Source organism: Ambystoma mexicanum, chromosome 3p (genome assembly GCF_040938575.1).
Source record: "Ambystoma mexicanum isolate Mex_15411 chromosome 3p, UKY_AmexF1_1, whole genome shotgun sequence".
Lineage (NCBI taxonomy): Eukaryota > Metazoa > Chordata > Amphibia > Caudata > Ambystomatidae > Ambystoma > Ambystoma mexicanum.
In genome coordinates, this window is record NC_090925.1 from 1,001,121,746 (window position 1) to 1,001,140,906 (window position 19,161).

Here is a 19,161-nt window from a genome sequence, read left to right on the forward strand (position 1 = left end):
CACACGGATCAAGGAGGCGGCCACAGAGCATCCACACTAAAAAAACAAAAAACAAAGCTGATGAGCATTGACAGGAAGCAAAAGCAAATTCCTCTGAAATGTTTCTTCAATGATGCATAACTTTGAGAGGTTACAATACCCCCAAAGATTCCGAACCATACATAGCGGCAAGGATGGCCTGTTTATGAAATAGATCCAAAGCAGTGGAGATTGCACCTCTGCAATGCTTGGCATGTAATGCCAAAATGTCTCTGCCGACCTTCTCTAAGGTGGTGGTAGATTTAATAAACTGAGCAGCGCAACCACCATGTTCCTCGAATCTCAGCCCCAAGTTATCATAAAATTCCACCTTCAGTGGGCTGCGTTTTACAGATTTTGGGCAGAAGACCATCACTTAAGATTTTTCGATATTCAGTTTGAGATCTAACTTGCTACATTTCTTCATGGTGACAGACAGATTTTTTCAGCCCATGCGGAGATGTCGCTATAAGGACCACATAAGCAGCGTAAAACAGGGGTGGATATTTATCGGCGTCAATTTTGGGACAATCTAAACACTCTCTGCGAAGTATGTCAATCACTTTGTGTATATAGAGATTGCAAAGGCGAAGGGCCAATGTACAACCTTGTCTGACCCCTCTTTCAACGGAGAAGGGACGGGTCAATTCGCCACCCACCCCAAAACATGCGCTAGCTGAGTTTGAGGAATTAAGCTGACGTATAATGTTTAATCAAAACCCCTGGGGCTTTGCGTTTATACAGAATCTGCCATAGTATGGCTCTACAGACTGAGTCAAATGCTGTTTTCAAATTTAACAAAAGCAACATACAGACACATCTTTTTAAGGACGGTGTATGTTTGCAAGTGCATGGAGTGCGTGGAACGAATTGGAGTGCATAGAATGGCGTGACTTACATGGAATGGTTTGGAGAGCATGGAACGTTTGAAAGAGCACTGAAAGGAATCGGTTTGGAGTGCTTGAAACATGGAACTATTGGAGTGAAGCACCTAATGTAAACCACCATATTCACATCTCTACGCTTACTCTCTTCTTTACACCACCACTCAAATAGAACACAGCGATACTATGACACCATTCGGTATAGCTGTTCTCATACCGTCATTTGCCACATACTCCCCATCACTCTTAACTAAACACTGCTAGTTACACACCCTCCAGCCTAGGCGTTTCTCCTCAGTCCTAACGCAGCCAAAATCGGTCTGAATAACAACCTGTCAGAACTAACACATACTCTTGATCTCTCAACCTCCACACCTACCGCTAAGAAGCAGCTATCACACGAATGCTACACCAGCTGCACACATATCTGGTGCTCACACGCACCTTTTGACTCTCTCTCTATTCTCTCTACTGGCCTGAACTTCGGTTCCCGAGGGCATTCAACCTACCAGCTCCTTGAGACCATACCAATGGTATATAAGGCGCTATATAAATGCAAAGTAAAATAACATAACATAACATAACAATAGTGGAAAAAACATGAAACACTGATCGATCACTCCTCTGTTTTCTCTGAAACCTGCCAGAAAGTCATGAATTATGCCACCCCTGTCAGCCCAGACCTGTAGTTATCTCAACACGACCTTATCGAAAAGTTTGCCAATGCCATCCAGAATGGAGATTGGGTGGCCATTTTCTAGGTTATCTTTACCACCCTTTTTATATAACGGTATAATAATCTGCCCTTCTACGTCAGGCTGGAATCTGCCCTCTAGACAGAATATCATTAGACAACCTAGAAACTACAGTGGCTCAAATATCCACATCATCTTATATTAAATCAATCGGGAAAAGGTCTGGGCTGCGGCCATGTCGCTGCTTCGGGAATTAAGCGATGTCATCACCTCATCAATAGTCACTGCTGGGGGGGTCAAACTCTGGGAAAGTCCCACCAAAAACAATTGGCAGTGTGGGGGGGGCATAGAATTCTGATACAGAACAGCAAAGTGTGCCCACCACCAGTCCTCGTTAATGTGACAGAGTAGTGGCTGATCGTACTTCAAATCGCTAGTCGACACCAATTTCCCAAAAAGTGTAAAATCCCTAATTTTCAGGGCTGAGTAGAGGGAAGCCCATTTACCCAAAATGAACTCCCTTTCATTTCTGAGTATCAAGTTTTTATATTTCGCACGGTAGTCACAAAGCTTTAGTCTATCCGACCATGAACTCGATTTTATACAGGAGAGGATATCAGCCTTTGCTTTACGACATTCGCCGTAATACCAACCAGGGCTATTTAATACTTGCTTTATGATTAATTTCCTTGGGACTGAAATATGGGGGATACGTTTATTAGACAAAGACTCATATTTGGCCAGGATCTCTTGGTCATGAATTCTTCCATCACAAATAGCTACTAAATTTGCCAGTATAGAAATATAAAGTGCTGGCTTAAGATTGGGCCTCTTTAATACAGGCTCAGCCCATCTAATGGACTTCCGGGCATGACCACTAAGCAACACTACGTGACAAGGGGCATTATTACAGGGAAAACCCAATTTTACATCAAATGCCCTTATTTTCACGGTTAGTGGAAGATGGTCACTATCAGATCTCTCGATCACTTCGAAGTCAGTGATCTTTGACCAATCTAAAAATATAGTCAATGAGAGAATTCCGATTAGGCCGCCTTAAAGTCAGTTTTGCCGGTTGATCTTTGCTGAACCGCCCGTTACAGGCCCTCAAGTTTAAATTGGCGAGCACACAGCAAGAGACCAGAGCTAATTTATGGCATCTTTTCGGACCGGCAGCTACCAAATGTAGAATATCCCAGGCAAAATCCTGATCGTCCCACAGTTTCATCAGCTCTTTTGCTGGTTCGATTTGGAGATTAAAATCTTCTGCTACAAGAATACTGCTCCTAGGGAGCACTGATGGAGGTCTACTATTAATGTGCACTGCAAGAGAATTCAATGTGGATAAACCTGAAGAGGGTCGCTGATAGACGTTATAAAGGAACAGTGGGGCATTAGAGTCTTTCCGAAGCAGCAACACTTCCAGGTCTACAGAACCTAAAAGACAAGAATCAACCTTCAGTCCTGAGGTGATATCAATCCACACCAGCACACCACCACTAGGCCGACCCTTAGGGCTCCTAGTTGCTGGGTTGGAAAATGTCTGGTAACCCTGGAGATGGAGCGGCTCAACAGCCCAGGTTTCCAGTACCACTATTATCCAAAATATCAACTCCAGCGGCTCCAGGTCTCCCAGAATTCAGCGGTGTGACTCTTCTTCTCCATACCTTGGAAAACACTGCTTTCGGAATTTAGAAGAGGTCTCCACTGGCTTCCAGTACAACAGCGAATTTAAGATCTTATGCCTTGTGTTCAACTGCATTCACGGCCTCGCTCTCAAATATTTGCCCTCTAGGATAGTTACGTATAGTCCTTCATGGAAAAGGGTCTGTTGGAAGTCCCCTATCAAGAACTACCACTTGGGGAGATAGATGCTTTTCCTCAGTGGGCCCTCATGCATGGAATTCTCTGCCTCCTCAGTTGCAGCAAATTAATTCCTTAGCCTAGTTTAGGAAACAATTAAAAACCTACTTATTTAGATAAACTCTTAAGATTTTTTCCAACAAATATCAGTGTTTGATCTCTTCCATCTATGCCTAGATACAGGCTCTGCCAGGTTCCCCATCGTGGGATACATGCACTATAAATATAAAATGAAATCAATCTTACAAAACACCATAATTACACCTCAGGCAAACTAATGAGTGCATAGTGTTGTATGCATGATAGTAAACATTAACTTAGACTTCTCAAACGTCAAGGCTGTGGAAATAGTTTGCACAAGCACCCGTTTGTGATTGGAGGTGGTTGTGACCATGGTCACTTTTCTTCTCTGAAAGTCTTGGGTGTGCACATCAAATCTGTCTTTCTCATTTGTCATTGTTAAACCATGACTTCTCCTATCTCAAATTCTTTGACTTGTGTGTTTTGTGCACCATTCTATTTACCGTCTCCTCTCTGGGACAGATTTTAAAATACCTTTCATTTCTTGGGATGGGTCCTCTGGGAAAATGTGTCATCATCGAACGAGCTGGGGTAATTCCTGTGGCACTGTTCAGTATTCTCACAGCAGACTACACAGTGTCTGCTGAAGAGGCAAATGTTCTATTTCATCTATTTGGGAGCAAGTTACTTACCTGTAACTCCTGTTCTCCAGCATTTGTATCTTTCATAGATTCACATGCAACCCTCCCTCCAACCCCTCTCATGGCTCTTCTTAGCTCATACTGTCACATCACATGCACTGCCAAATCTGAAGATGGCCTCCAGGGGTGGAGCTAAGGGTACCTGTCTAATTGGCTGTGGGCAATATGACCCAAAAGGACTGTAAAAGAGCACTAAAGGGACAAGCAGTTAAACAATGTAATGGTAAAATGCTTTAACGTTACTGCAGATTCCCAGCCTGACGACGCAGAACATTTAAACAGCATGTGCATCTATGAAAGATACCAATGCTGGAGAAGGAACAAGTTACTTACCTGTAACTCCTGTTCTCCAGCATTCACATGCAAACCTCCCACCAACCCCGCTTATGGCTCTTCTTGCTTGGCTCATACTGCCACATCACAAGCACACTGGCAGAGCACGAGCTGCCTACCATGGAACCTGGAAAGCCGCAAGGAATTGTTGAGGTTGCAGTAACTCCGCTCGACCTTGATTGTGGCCCCATAATCTTAATGCCACTGTCCATGAGCAGATGTCCCGTCCCATCACCATCAGTTGGGAAACCTGTAATCTTAAACACAATTAACCAATATAGAACTATCCTAGTAAGGCCCACCCAGTGAAAGGCATACAGACATTCAAGCTCCATTTACTGGCCCGGCCCGCAGAGGAACAGAACAGCTTAGTGCTGTTCATGTAGGAGTTTACAGAAGGAGTCTGAGACAGTAGAGTTTCAAAAATGTTTGGAGAGAGGAGTGACAACACAAGGCTTGAAAGCAGAGAAGTGTACTACAATTAGGAGGCGGTGGCATCACAAGGATGCAGAGCATTAGGTGGAGAATGGCAGAAGATGCAAGGAAGGAAGGGGAGGAGCAAGCAAACATCACGGGGGAGAGAAGGGAAGATTCAACATCAAAAGGCAGTTGGGTAGGAGGTATACTGGGAGGTGGGAGGAGAGCATCAGAAGGAGGTTGGAGGCAAGAAGAAAGGAAGGGTGAGAGGAGGAGAATCTGAAATGGGAGAAGAGAGACTGAGCTGGAAGGAGAGGTGGATGTTGGCATGTCATTTGGGGGTTGCCAGGGGTAGCAGCTGCTACACCTGGCTCCCCCTCTGCTACACATAGACCTGTCCTTGCGACCCCTGGGCCACTGGACAAAGAGGCAGAGAAAAGAGCAGATATTTTGTCTTGCACCTGAAAAATCCAGTTATTAATGCAGCTAAATGTGCCATCGCCTTTTTCACCTGGAATCTCGATCTCGTTAGTTGGAGAAATAACAGGGGTGCAGGTAAAGCCATGAAGCCGCCATCCCTAACAGGTTGGCAGTCCATTAGTGAAGAATGCCTGAATGGTTTGGTTCAGAGGTGGGGCTGTCTGTACAGCTCATACCAAGTACTGTAGCAACAGGAAGGGTATGGGGGCTAGGTCTAGCTAACTGGGAATATCCAAGAGCAGCCTGCAGTACTCAGTGACAGCACAGCGTGAACGCAAATTTCATCAGTGATTCTCGTTGTCTGCTTTGCATATTCAGTGAGCTACTGGGCCCGTGATGAGAGGGGCGAGCCCCAGTGGCATCTGACACCCATCCTGCCTGGGTACTGTGTGACCTGAGCCAGATCTGACAGACCTGCATCACAGGCACACTGTAGATAGATGCAAGGTGAGATAATTAATTTACATGAACTTGCCCTCCGCATTTGAAGTAAGCCATCTGTTAATTCCTCAAGCACAACAAATATATATTTGGAAGGATTGCTCTGGGGCAATGCAGTTGCTTTGGGAACAAGAGGATGCTGTGCAACATGGGCTCAGTTCCTGTCCCAGTGCTCAGAAGCTGGAGGAGGCTGGCACTAAGCAACATATAAAGGACCAAAGATGATGATAATAAAATGGGCCTTTTCTAGGGTGATGTCAGGGAGCTGCTGCTGCAGATTACATTTTTAAATATAAAAATATGCAATTACTGTGACCTTTAACACATCCTTCACCGCTATCTCCCATCTAACAAAAAAACAGTGGGTTACTTACCAAATAAGCAAAACAGAAACGTGATGGCTTCTAATCATTCATAACCACTGACCCAGCTCTGAGCTTGAGTTTTGTGCTTGAGGCTCAATGTTATGGAGGCTTTTACTGGAGACTTAATATGTTGTACTAGTGTACTGTTGTACAGATGTTGAGATGGAGTGTTTGAGATGTAATGTGTTGTAAGAGAGTTGAAATACATTGAATGCAGATATAAGATGTTTGAGGAGGGTAATTCAGACTCACACTGTTGGGCTATTGAAGGAGGATACTGGAGACTTAAGTTGGTAGTTTGCTTGAAGTCGAGGTCCCTTTTTGACTCGCAGTGGATGGTGGGGGTGCCCGTGATGAAAATGGCTTACAGATATTCAGATCTGGGTGATTGGTGGGAGTGGGTTGCTGTGCAATGGTTCCAAGTTCACTATTGACAAGAAAATCCCTGCATGTATTGTCCAAATGTAAAAGCATGAAGTGGTACGGCATCCGATTGTCTTCTCGTTGGACTTGTGGTGGTCAGGTGCTGTTTCAAGTATTTAGGCCTCTTTGAGATGCTATGTCTGTTTACAGTTTAGCCCGAGTGATGTACAGTAGTCTCGGTTGTTGTGTTGGACACCTGCCATCCTGCTCTGTGATAACCTGGGCATCACTGACCAGGTTCTGGCTTGGCTGACTTCTTTCTTCTCTGATCGACCCTCCCAGGTCAAACTTAGGTCCTTCCTCTCCTCTATCTCTCTCTCTCTACCTGTGGTGTCGCCCAGGGGTCAACCAATACCTGGTACCTCTCGCTCCCCCACCGCATTGCTGCTCTCTGCTCCAACTTTCAGTGCTATGCGAACGACACTCAGATCGCTTTCAGGCTCCCCTCTGCTGCCTCTTCTCCTTCTCACATCCTGGATTGCCTGTCTGCAATCCAGGAGTGGTGTACTGCCAATGATCTCTGCCTGAATGCAAGTAAAACGGAGATCCTCCTCATTGGCACACCTCCACCTTCTTTTCCTGCCACTCTCTGGACAGCCTCCCTTGGCCGTCTTCCTGCTTCCACCTGTGAGGCTAAGAACCTCAGGGTCATCTGCAACTCCACCCTCTCCTTCTCTCCTCACATCTCTGATGTCTCTAAGAAGTCAAACTATCAACTGCACCTCCTCAGAGGTATTCTTCCTTTCCTCTACTTCCCCCAGAAGCTCTCTGTCTCAGAAGCTCTGGTTCTCTCTAGGTTTGACTACCGCAACAGCCTCTTTTTAAATATGCCTGCCTCTACTCTACGTCCTTTACAAGTCATCCAGAACAGCACTGCAAGACTTGTCCTTGGCCTCAAGCCCAGGGATTGTATCTCTCCAGGACTGAAATCTCTCCATTGGCTGCCAGCGGCTGCATTGATCAAGTTCAAGGCCCTTTGCGGTGGTCAGTCAAAATCTCGAAAAAAAAAATCTCGAATACAAAAGGCCGAAAAAAAAAATATCGAATTTTTTATTTATTTATTTATATATGTTTTTGGGGTCAGGTAAGTAAAAAAAAGGGGGTAAAATAAAAAAAATGAAAAAAAGGGGGGTTGGGGGGGAACCCCCCCATTTTGGAAAAAAACACATTGAAAAAAAAATTCGATATTTTTTTTTTCGGCCTTTTGTATTCGAGATTTTTTTTTTCGAGATTTTGACTATAAACCAAGACATTGTCCACAAGGCCTTCTGGGGCCTGGGACCGCAATACCTCCAACTCTCTCTTCTGAAATACCTTCCTACTCGAGCTCTTTGCTCCTCTGCCTCCAACTCCTTGAGGGTCAGACGCTTCTCAAAGCAATGAGTTGGGGGCAGATCTCTCTCTTCTGCTGGTGCCTCACTCTGGAACAGCCTCCCTGCCTCTCTGAAACTTGAGCAGAACCATCTCAGGTTCCAGAAGCATCTCAAGACTTTCCTCTTTGCTTCTGACCTTCTCCTCTTCCTCTTCCCTGCTGAACTCCTGTCTGAAAATGCACTGGTCACCTAGTTACCCTCTGAACTTCGGGCCCAGGTCCCTGCCTGCCCAGTTGCACACCTGCACTGCCTCCTGGCAACCCTTGCACTTGGGCCTTTATCTGCAGCCCTACAGTCCCTTTACCTGTACTTATGAGACACTTGTTGTCTGCACTTATCTCTTACGCTGCCACCTGCTGGCCGCACTACTTGTTTTTGATCCTGTGTCCTGCACTTGCCCTTCCTCGCCTACACCTGGCACATTTCCTCTCATCTCCCCTCTGCACTTGTGCGATCTCAATTTCACTAGGCCTAGTAAGATAGTTGTCTTTGTCCTTCCTTTGTTTCCCCTCCCGTGCCTCGTGACACGTTGATACACTTGTTTATAGGCGCGTTATAAATGTCATATTATATCATTCACAGTAATTTGGTAACATGGGCCTATAGACACTGACATTAACGCTTCATATGGTGATCCGTTCTTGTATGAAATGTGTATCATATTACAGTGATTAAGAACAATATGGTTACTATGTGTACTGAGGAACAATGCCATGTGATGCAACTTCCTGTTTTGTCAAGCGGTGAAATGCAGTGTGCCATCACTTCCTGCGATGTTACTTGTGGGCGGACCAAATTACATCACTTCCTATGATCTTATCAGGGGGCAAGGGTTGTGTGATGTCACTTCCGCTAGCCCTGGCATTTTGGTGAAATGACGTCCCTGGGTGGAAGGAAACAAAAACACCAAAGGGGAGAGTGACAAGCAAATGTGGGACTGAGCATTGAGTCGGTGCATGGATAGGCAAGAGGAGGAGGTGGAAGGAAGTAGTTGAAAAGTGAAGACAAGATAGAGGATGGGCTGGTAGGCACTAGAGCCCCGGATCCTGAGACAGGGAGAGGGTGAGAGGCCTGTTGTCAATCCCAGGGAGTTCTTAACAGACCTCCTGTCTGCTCAACAATCTGGGCCTTTCTGTTAGAAGCTGGCTCAGTCAGAGTCAATGCCTTCCGCAGACCACCTGTCAATTAATTCCCTGGGCCAAAGAAGAAGACCGCCCCACCAGATGCAAGACCTAGCAAGACATCTACATGAAATCAGGAAGATCACTAGAACCCCAGCTCACCCAAACATTGAGTGACAGGGAGAGATCTGAGATATTCCTAATTCTGTGAATAAAAGTGAATTTTAGTTTGAGAACTTTGTAATTGCTGGATGTATACTAATTGACCTTTACACAATTGACCTCAGGACAATTGACCTAGTTTAAAAGGTTAATTAGGACATATATATGGGGGAAACCCCCCACAACTCTCCACCCAATCCAAAAACACCCGCAATCCCCCACTCAATCCCCTTATATTATTTATAATCCAAAACCAACCCAATACATATATAAAATAACTAAAATAATATAAGGGTCAATTGTGCAGAAGGTCAATTAGGACCACTATAATTAGGTCAATTAGAACAAAAGGTCAATTGTAAAAGGTCCATTTGGGTAATACCCATTTGCTTTCAGCCATCTGTTTCTAGCGCTCATTAAGTTGCCGGGAAGGAGCAAGACCCAGATTTGATATGGACCTGGTGGATATGTTGCTTTCACTTTTGAATACCAGACACACTTACCTCACTCTGAAACCTGAACTCATATGATCCTTTTGTGGAGGGGGAGCGAAGGAGAGGAAGGTTGAGTTAGAAATAATGAGAAATAAGACCTAATGCATTACCTTTAGGTTTGGTTTTAAGATATAAACCTTATCCTAAATCAGGGCCTTCTTAGACCGTCTGCCTTTCAACACCTTGCGACAGAAACTGAGGTTGCATGTCTATTGACACACCATACTTGCACATGCGCTTTGAGGTCTTATCCTGTACCCACCCACGTGACCAGACAGACACATGATAGACACACGACCCCTGAACATTGCTGAACTGCAGAACGTTTTGTGGGCAGTAAATTAAGCTGAGGGGGGCAGGCGTGGTGCGTTTATTCATATAATCCCTTTTGACTTCAATATCGCACACACTTCATCAATCTCTCTTAGGAGGCATTGCTCTGTCAACCCCACTCTTTCAGTCCATATTTTAAAATGTCCGTTTATCCAGGATCTCCCGGGGATACGGTTAGGCAGTAACTCCCAGGCATGCCCTGTTCATTTCTTTCTAGTCTGTGTTTCCCTCTGGCTCTGCCTGCCTTACCCGATGAACAGAAAAACCCTGCAGTCTTCACCTCAGGAAAGATCTCCCCCAGAAGACAGGACGGCCTTATGGATTAGGGTGGAGTACGTTTGGGCCCGTAGCAGGGTGGGGCCCTGCCCCCTGCCCAGAATATTCTTCTGAGTGTACTCAAGAACGCCACATAACAGGCTGCCCGTCAATATGAAAGCAGCAAACAAACTCACCAAGGGCAGTTCCCGTGACATTTCAAGCAGTCAAAATACCTTGTGGTAAAGGTAAAAGAAAGCGGATGAAGTGGACTCCATTGTATTGAGGCCTTCACCAGGGACAGTTGGTGCACGCTCACAAGGGAATTTGGTAAGCCAAAAACACACCTCTGGTATGAAACCACACGTCTACATCATATGTAAACCCCCACCCGCTCCCCCCCCTGTCCAAATATGGTCCGCGTAATGTAGGAGTTACATACTCTCTGGTGGTATTTCTAGGCACTTGGACTTCTCTCAGGCACCGCGGGTTGATTCATTAAGGCTTATGTAATGCATGTATTTGTGTGTTGTGTGTCACTTTGCTGCTTGACCCTTAGTGTGCAGCAGGATCCTCCCTTCTTGCACAGGGGAGCCTGTCGAATGCTGGAACATTGGGGACAGTAGTTAACCCAAGGGGAAGTCCTGGAATATAGGAAGACCCAAGGGGCATTTAAGACTAAAGAACTGAGTGGGTATAGTCTTCCCATTCACAATATTTGTATCACACTTATAATTTCAGTATGAATTATTTTCAACAAAAGATGGCTATGACCAAGTTAGCCTGAACAGTGACTGAACCCCGCCACATCCCTGAAAATTCAAGTCAATTGGCAGGGTAGCACCACATGAATTAGGTTGGCCTCAACTAGCACACATACATGAACCATTCCACATGTGCTAGTTTGAATCACCGTTTAGCTTAAAAGACGCTATTAATTTTTTGTATTTTCAAATATCTTCTGACAAATTAATCTTCAACAGATGTTGATAAAGCATATTAGCAAGAAATATATTTACATTGTTACGTGTATTCTAGGACAATGGATATACATAAATACAGTACAGAAAAATGTCTGTTTTAAACAAACATGGTATACAGAGAAATTCAAAACCAAACAGTTAGTGCATACAGGAACTTGTATCGAGTGAACAACCCATAAACTAAGAACCTAGTGTGGTCAGAACGAGGGTGTGTGTGTTTCTGACTACCATGAATTAAATCATTGGCTCTGAACCAGTTAAAAAATGTGTCCTGGATACAAAGCGCGACCAGCTCATAATCACAATGGGTGAGTAAAGACCAATCCAAGGTCAACGTCAGAACATTACTTCCTGATGGCGTGGTATGGACTGCACAGGGGATGCTGGCCCAAAGACGTTTCGGCAGGCAGTAGAGGCTGCCTTCTTCTGGGCCTAAGTATCTGTCTCTACAAGAAAGAGAACACAGAAATGTGTAAGCTCACAGCTCTTAACAGCCCCTCCTTTTTAGGCGAAGGGGGGGCAGGGCCTAAGATCACCCGTACTTAGGGCACGCCCCCCTCGATTTAGCATCACACTTAACGCTCTGTGGACAATTACCAGGTCTCTCACCTATCTATACACAGTGGACTGGCTTTTGGAAGGCAAAGCTAGAGCCATAAACAAACGTAAAACACAAGTGGAGAAGCTGGAGAATCGTGTTAAGGATTTCAGCGGAGATGCAGCCTCAAGTGCTCCCCTGTGCCCTGTAATTTCCACATTTTGCCTGGCCATTCTGCTAGGAGTGACCTAGAATTCAGTTACGCCCATGGCGTGGGTCAAGACGTGGCCTTCAGGCAGTGGCGTACCGAGCAAAGGGTTGATGGGGCAGCCCCCCCCCACCAGTGACTCTTTCAAAAGCCAGACCGGGACATTTTGGCATGAGGGTGCTGAACAGGCAGGGCCGGCCTTAGAGGCAGCAGCGCCCTGATTGAATTGTCGCACCCCCTCCCCACATGCCCCTGGTCAACTGAGGGAGGGGTGGTAGGACAGGAGCACCCTATTTTTGTCCAACTCCCTGCTCCGGCGCCTGGTAGGGAGTTAATCACTGGAATAGGGCGCTCATGCTCATGCATGAGCGCCCTATTTAGGTGACCAGATTTTCAAAACAAAAACCGGGACAGCCAACAACATAAAAGAGGGACTACCCCATTGCAGCTGACCAATTACCGCCCCTCCCCCAACACGCCCCCACAACCACCCTCCAACCATATTTCCAGCACTTCTCCTTTCTATACACTGTATATAATCTCATTTGTGCAGTTTTGTCTGTGAATCATGGCATGTTAATTCAAAAAGAGCGTTAGCTCCAATTGATGTTACATGGCTTGCTGTACAATAATTTCCATGCCAGTCTCTGTGGCACAGTCAGTAAGTGTTCTGACTTGTACCTGAGAGGTTGGGGGTTCGAGCAAACCTCCAACTTCAAAATTGTGAAAGTGCTGTGAAAAATAATTACGGTTTTAATTACCATAGCCCCCCAAACACGCAAACCCCGGACGGGGTTTCAAAAATGAAAAAACTCCCGAGACCCCGGTACGGAGGGTGATTTCCACGGATTGTCCGGGGAAAACCTGGACGTCTGTGAAAAAACTCCCGGGACCCCAGTACGGAAGGTGATTTCTCCAGATTGTCCCGGGAAAACCCGGACATCTGGTCACCCAAGCCCTATTCCAATGAAAACCGCCTCACTCCGGCGTCAGGGCAGGGAGGTAATCATCTGAATATAGTGCTGAGGCAAAGCTCAGCACCCTATTGTTATTAAACGCGCCCCGCCACAGTGGGCGCATTTAATGACAAAAGGGCGCCTGCAGTCTCTTCTTCCACTACGCCACCTCGGGGGAGATTTGAAAGACTCCCTGAGCTGGTGTGACAGAGGGCTAATGGCACCCTGGGCAGTGGCCCGGCCCGCCCTGCCCTAAGGCTGGCCCTGCGAACGGGATGTGTCCTGCTGAAAAGACAAGGACTGTGCTGAGCAGGAGCCCACCACACGGCAAACAGGTGTCTGTGTCCCACCACGCTCTGAGCAGCTGCAGCCTGGAGCAGAGCGGGGCACGGGCACCAGACGGTGCTCCTGGGTGCCCCTCCAGCTCCAGTCCTGAGCGCATTCACTAATTTGACTTCAGAACGAAGTCAGATCATTTCTTTTGGAAGTCAGACTAGTGAAGGACTGGTGCCGGAGGGACACCCAGAGCACTGTCTTTTGTTGGGTTTTCTTCTGTGCATCTATGATAAACCATTGATTTATCTATCATACATGCCTGTTAAAAAAGTCATGCCACAGTATGAAAGGGCTAGACTGCTTCCCCAAATGGCAGTCTAGCCAATAATAATGCATAGCATGCTTGGTTTTAAGACAAGTATGATTTGTGTTATTACTTGGCTAGACTGCATTTGGGGACAGCCGATAGAGGGTGTCAGGGCCTTTCAACCATTGCAAATGAAAGGGGCCTGGAACCTCAGGGGGGGGGCTACAGCAACTGTTCCCACATTGCCAGTCAGCAGTCTTGTAAGACTGCAATATATTAATGTCTCTAAGTGTGCACTTTGTAGTGCTCGCATTAATAGCGGTTTTCTCTTCCCATGGGATATACAGAGGTGTTATCACCTCATTGCCTTCTAACTATGGTTGCTCCACATCAGCCACTTGCTGACAAAGATGGGTTTAGAGCTCTTCAGTTGCCATTTAGTGTTTAAGCTCCTTGCTGACTGGCCATCTTGTGATAATCTGCAGCTATTATCCTTATCTTTGTTGCCATTGTAATGTACACACCACACGGGTGCCTCAGACTGTTTTTGTTCTAAGCACGGGGCCCCCATCCATCATGTTGAAATGGTGCCCCACATATCCTGAGCCGGTCGTGGAGAAGCCAGTCTAGCCATCCATGATGAACCAACTATGGTATGTGTTATTACTTGTCTAGTCTGGCATTTTGGGACAGCCAGTCTAGCCATTTCTTACTGTGGCATGAGTTTTGTTCTAGGCATCCTGTCCAGGACAGCAGTTTGGCTATATGCTCCTGCTCTGCACCCTCCATGCACAATCGGGGGGCCTAGCAGGAGCATGACATGTGTCCCACTCCAGGATGTTGCCTTCAATGCAGGCCCAGTAAGGGGCAGAGCCAGATGCAGACCAGGAGCACACAGCTCCATGTCCCACTCTTGTTGCAGGTGGAGGGTGCAGTGTCAAGTCATCATATGGTGGCAGGAAGAATTGTGTCAGAAATATGCTGTGATGGGTGCTTAGTGGGGTAAAACAAATGTCGAGTACCCCTCGAAATTTTTTCCCAGCAATGAAATCACATATAAACGTTTTAGACCAATGGTGATATCTGGGAAATCGCCTGCAAAAGAAAGTAGCATGACATATGTTCTTATTTAGTTGAAAATCAGAACATGCCTTGGAGGAAATAGGAGGATGAATTGAACGCACATAATGATCCCTTCCTGGTTATCGCAGGAGATGCCCCACAGACAGGCAAGGCCATTAACGATGAACGTGTACCACCAGATCCTGAGTTAACTTTTTGTTAGAACAAGTCATGAAATGCAATGCCTAAATGTTGGGATAGCCGGATTACTTCTAAGCGAGTTGCGTGACCTAAACAAAAAAATGGTACTTCAAGGAAGCTGCATTAACTCTCAGTTACTGCCAGAGTCAAGTGCAACACTTTATGTCTTTAATGCCTTATATGGGCCGTCTCCTCCACCGCACCGCCGAATGAAATGTAAACGTTATTGCTCTAACCCTTTATTTTGGTCAGCCAACACATTCCTGGTCGTGCCCTCCTTGGGCAAGTGCTATCAGCCGAACGTTTCGGGTTCCAGCCTCCAGCCTGTGGTGTGAGCCTCCAGAAGATATGCCAGCAGGGACGTTCTTATGGGAGGGCAAAGGGGGCACTTGCCCAGGGCCCCCAACGTGGAGGGGGCATCCACATGGCTAGCGGATCTGAAGAAGTAAGATTCCATGGTTCACCAGTCTTTAATAGCACACGGGAGGATATTTTATGGGGTGCTGCTGATGCTCTAAACCCATTGCCTTTCTGTTTTGACAAGTACATTCTGCCTTGATCAATTCATCATGTATTGCTTTCTGTGTTCACTGTGGTATACATAGTTTGTGTGTTCCTTATGGCACAGCTCTGTGGCATTCTTTCCTTCCTGTGGGAATTATGTTGATTATGTGCAATAAGCAATGGTTAAATGCATATTGATAAATTGAGTGCCACAATGGTTCAGAAGTTAGCTCAGTGTGTGAAACACCCGTTGCAGAGATGTGTGTTCATATGCAAAATTAGAATATCACATTCCCGCAAGACTGGCGTAGCCATTCCTATGTCTGAAGTTTATAACCCTGCCTGCATATGTACTTGGTTTTGCAAAACAACCTCTGCTATTATCAGCAATGTACCTGTACCAGATGGGGGTTGCTATAAAAACTAACATAACATATCTGTATGATGAAGGTCTAGAAATTGGTTTGTTCAGATAGGGTGTTGTAAAACCTAGGCAATCACCTCCAACGATGGCATAAACTGTTAGTCCAAAAGGTAAATAAGTATCCAAATCAAGACTATCGAATGACATTGTTCATGTTTGTATCCTGCATTTGCCAGCAGACAATACAGTGATCCTGGTGAAATCATCTAATATATCTTACATTACTGTGCTGTCTTCTGTGAGGTTTGCCTTCTTGCATACTGCTGGTATCGTTTAGGCCATTACTTGATCTTTCTTCTTATGTAGGCCATTGGGTGGAAGGGTTGGTAGACAGAAGAGAGCGGACCATATGTTGCAGGACTCAGGCAAGCATATTTTTAAGGTCTGCTTGTTTGACAAAAAAAAAACTGTTTGCTTTTTGGTAAAAGTCAAAGGTTTTTATGCACGTTTATAAATGAAAATGTCACAAGCCATTGTTTTTGAAGTATTTAAAGCTTTCAAATACAAAAGACAAACCCAGATTAAATTTGTTAAATCACATCGATTGGTATGCTGGTTCTTATATACTTCCCTTGATGATGGAGAGAATGAAGCTAGAATCATTCCCATTTTGCATAACACCCTTCCATAATATTTTGTATAAAAATTGTCATGTTTGGTAATGTGATTTGTGGACTTTCCAAGTCTGTTTAAAAAAAACTTAGATTGTTTTAGTTCAAGTTAAGAACTGGAAGAGAAAGTGCACACATGCAGAAATTGCAGAGTTGGCACACATCCCAGCTTCTCCCCTTAACCAATGTGTGATCCTGGGAATCTCATTTAATCTTGTATTGCCTAACCTCTCAATATCGCCAGTCCCTAAACCTTTCAAAATTGTCAGCCCTTCCGAGTGATTTCCTTCTCATGGTATCATCTTCATAAAAGCCTTATTCATGGTTTCACTGTGTTAATAGTGAGCATATTTATATTGCACACCACAGGCATGTGTTCCTTTGATATCTAATGGCATGTCCCACGTCCCACTTCTAATCCCAGTCTGTCTGGATAAAGACACCTTCCTGGTAGCTTCTAATCTGCCTCCAGTATCCATGCTACCGTATGTGTAGCGTTCTCTTTCCTTCCAATTGGTGGCCTCTATCCATGCATGAGCACTTTTGCATTCTCTGAGGCAGCTAATGTGAGTTCCCTGTCTATTATGGGTTACATGTACCTTTTACATACGGTCCTGCATTAATACAACAACCACCTTCCTGGATGTTATTGATAAAAAATATCCTAGAACAATAACCCCTTTGTAGACTGCTAATGTTGGTCTTCAAATGCTACGTGTTTCTCATTCTGATTAGAGCAAGAATGAAGAGAGCAAGGGGACTTAAGGGTGTAAACATGCTTATTATGCTGCGAAACAGCCTATCAACCTATAGTTTGTGAGCGCGACGGGTGGGGTAGGGGTGGGGGGTGCAACCAGTATTCTTGATCCCTTAATTTCTTTGGTTTGGTGGAGAGGGGCCCAAAGATGTCTGTGCCCAGGGCCCCAAAAGTTCTTAAGATGGCCGTGTATGCCAGCAATGCATGCTGATCTGAAATTCTGCAGGAAAGGAAGAACCTTACTTTTTTTTAAGCTTGCTCCCCCCTCGGTAACCTTTAGTATTGATGGTTAGCACTTGGGTGCCCTCTTGGGGCAGCAGCTTATACATTCAAATACATTGAGTGTGTAGCTAGAAAGAAGGAGAATGCTTCTTCCCTTGTCTGTTTTTGAAGTCTGAGACCCCCCCCCACCCTCCCCTGAAAGCAACATGGCATGTCAAAGTGCCAATCTGGACATTGAGGGACTCTGAGAAAGGTACATGGAAAACAGAAATACCACCGGTCTGTTAAAGAACACTTCTGAGGCTCTACAACTGGAAGTCATATGTTAGACTCTATTGAAGTGTTTGGTTTCCCATCTCCCAGTTCTTGGGTGTTATTTGGCTTTTTCTGGACTAAAGAGTGTCTTCAAGGGGATTAGAAGCGTGCAGCAGTGGTATGTGTCTGCTCAAACGCAGTGATATCCAGCAGACGAAAGCACACTTAAAGTTAAACTGAACCACCTGCAGGTGGAAATGGCTTGTGCGGCCGGGTGGATTTCATGGAGACTCCCGTGTCCCACAAGCCTGCGACAAAGGAAGCGGTCCATCTACATGGCTTAGCATCAGAGGATGTTGGAATGTGCGCCAGAACATTTGCTGTCAGGCTGCTAATGTACATCAGCAGGACCTGTCTGCAAAATGCTGTGGGGAAAGCACTCAACAGCAGAACACTCACTTGAAAGTGAATATGGTAACGCTTAAATTGTCCACCTCGGGAGCACCAGGGACCCGCTGCTCTGCCCCACCCCCTAGTCCAAGAAATCCAGAGTTATGAAGCCGGTTTCATTGAATCCTTTTGGCTGGACAACAGAAGAGGCTGTCTCGTGTGAGGCACTCAGTGGGAGCATAAGAGAGGAGGCTTAACACGCCCTGTTGGAGTTCCTAGAAGACTATAGTTAGTCATTTCTGAATGAGGTAGGCCGACAATCTTCCATAAGTGCTCAAGCCCCAGCTTTACACTATGAGGCCCTAGCAATAGCAGAGAACGCATGGATAGTAATTTGCAGCAGTAGAACAAGTACAGAAGAGCAGGTATCAAAGAATCACAATGTAACCAGATAAGAGATTAGAAACGTAAGGTCCACACACACTGCCGGCTTCCTAACTAGATACCACGACCAAAAGGGCAGATATAAAAATGGAAGCAGTCAGGATAAAATTACATTGCACTGTTTCATAATTAAAAAAAAAACAATAACAATCTAGGGGAAGACAAGTTAAGTCCCAAATATTACTAATGTTTCAATAAATAGAGCCAAGGAACGAAAACGAAAGACTGATTTTCCAGCCAGGCCTGTCACGGGTCCATGTTTCCATCACCGGGCTTCCCCACGCAGGGCAGTGTGGCTGCGGATAGGAGACACAGGCAGCAATATGGCTGCTCATGAAAGTTACCCTGGGGCGGAACTAAGGCCTCTTGCAGATGAAGTTCTTTTATTCGGATCGCGTGATGAAGACCCAAATGCAGTTCTGGTTTCAAAGTTGATGAAAACGAATGCACTTCAGCACTTGCACAATATCTTTCGTGCAAACGAGGCTTGTGCAGATTTAGAATTCCGCACCCAATCCGTTGCAGCCAATTGTCCAGCTCTTAATGTGTTCGGGGCACAGCACTACTATCAGCTTTAGATGTCCTAGGCTTATGTTTGTTTATTTTATTTTTTATTTTTAATGTGCGCCAGACCTGAGGGTATC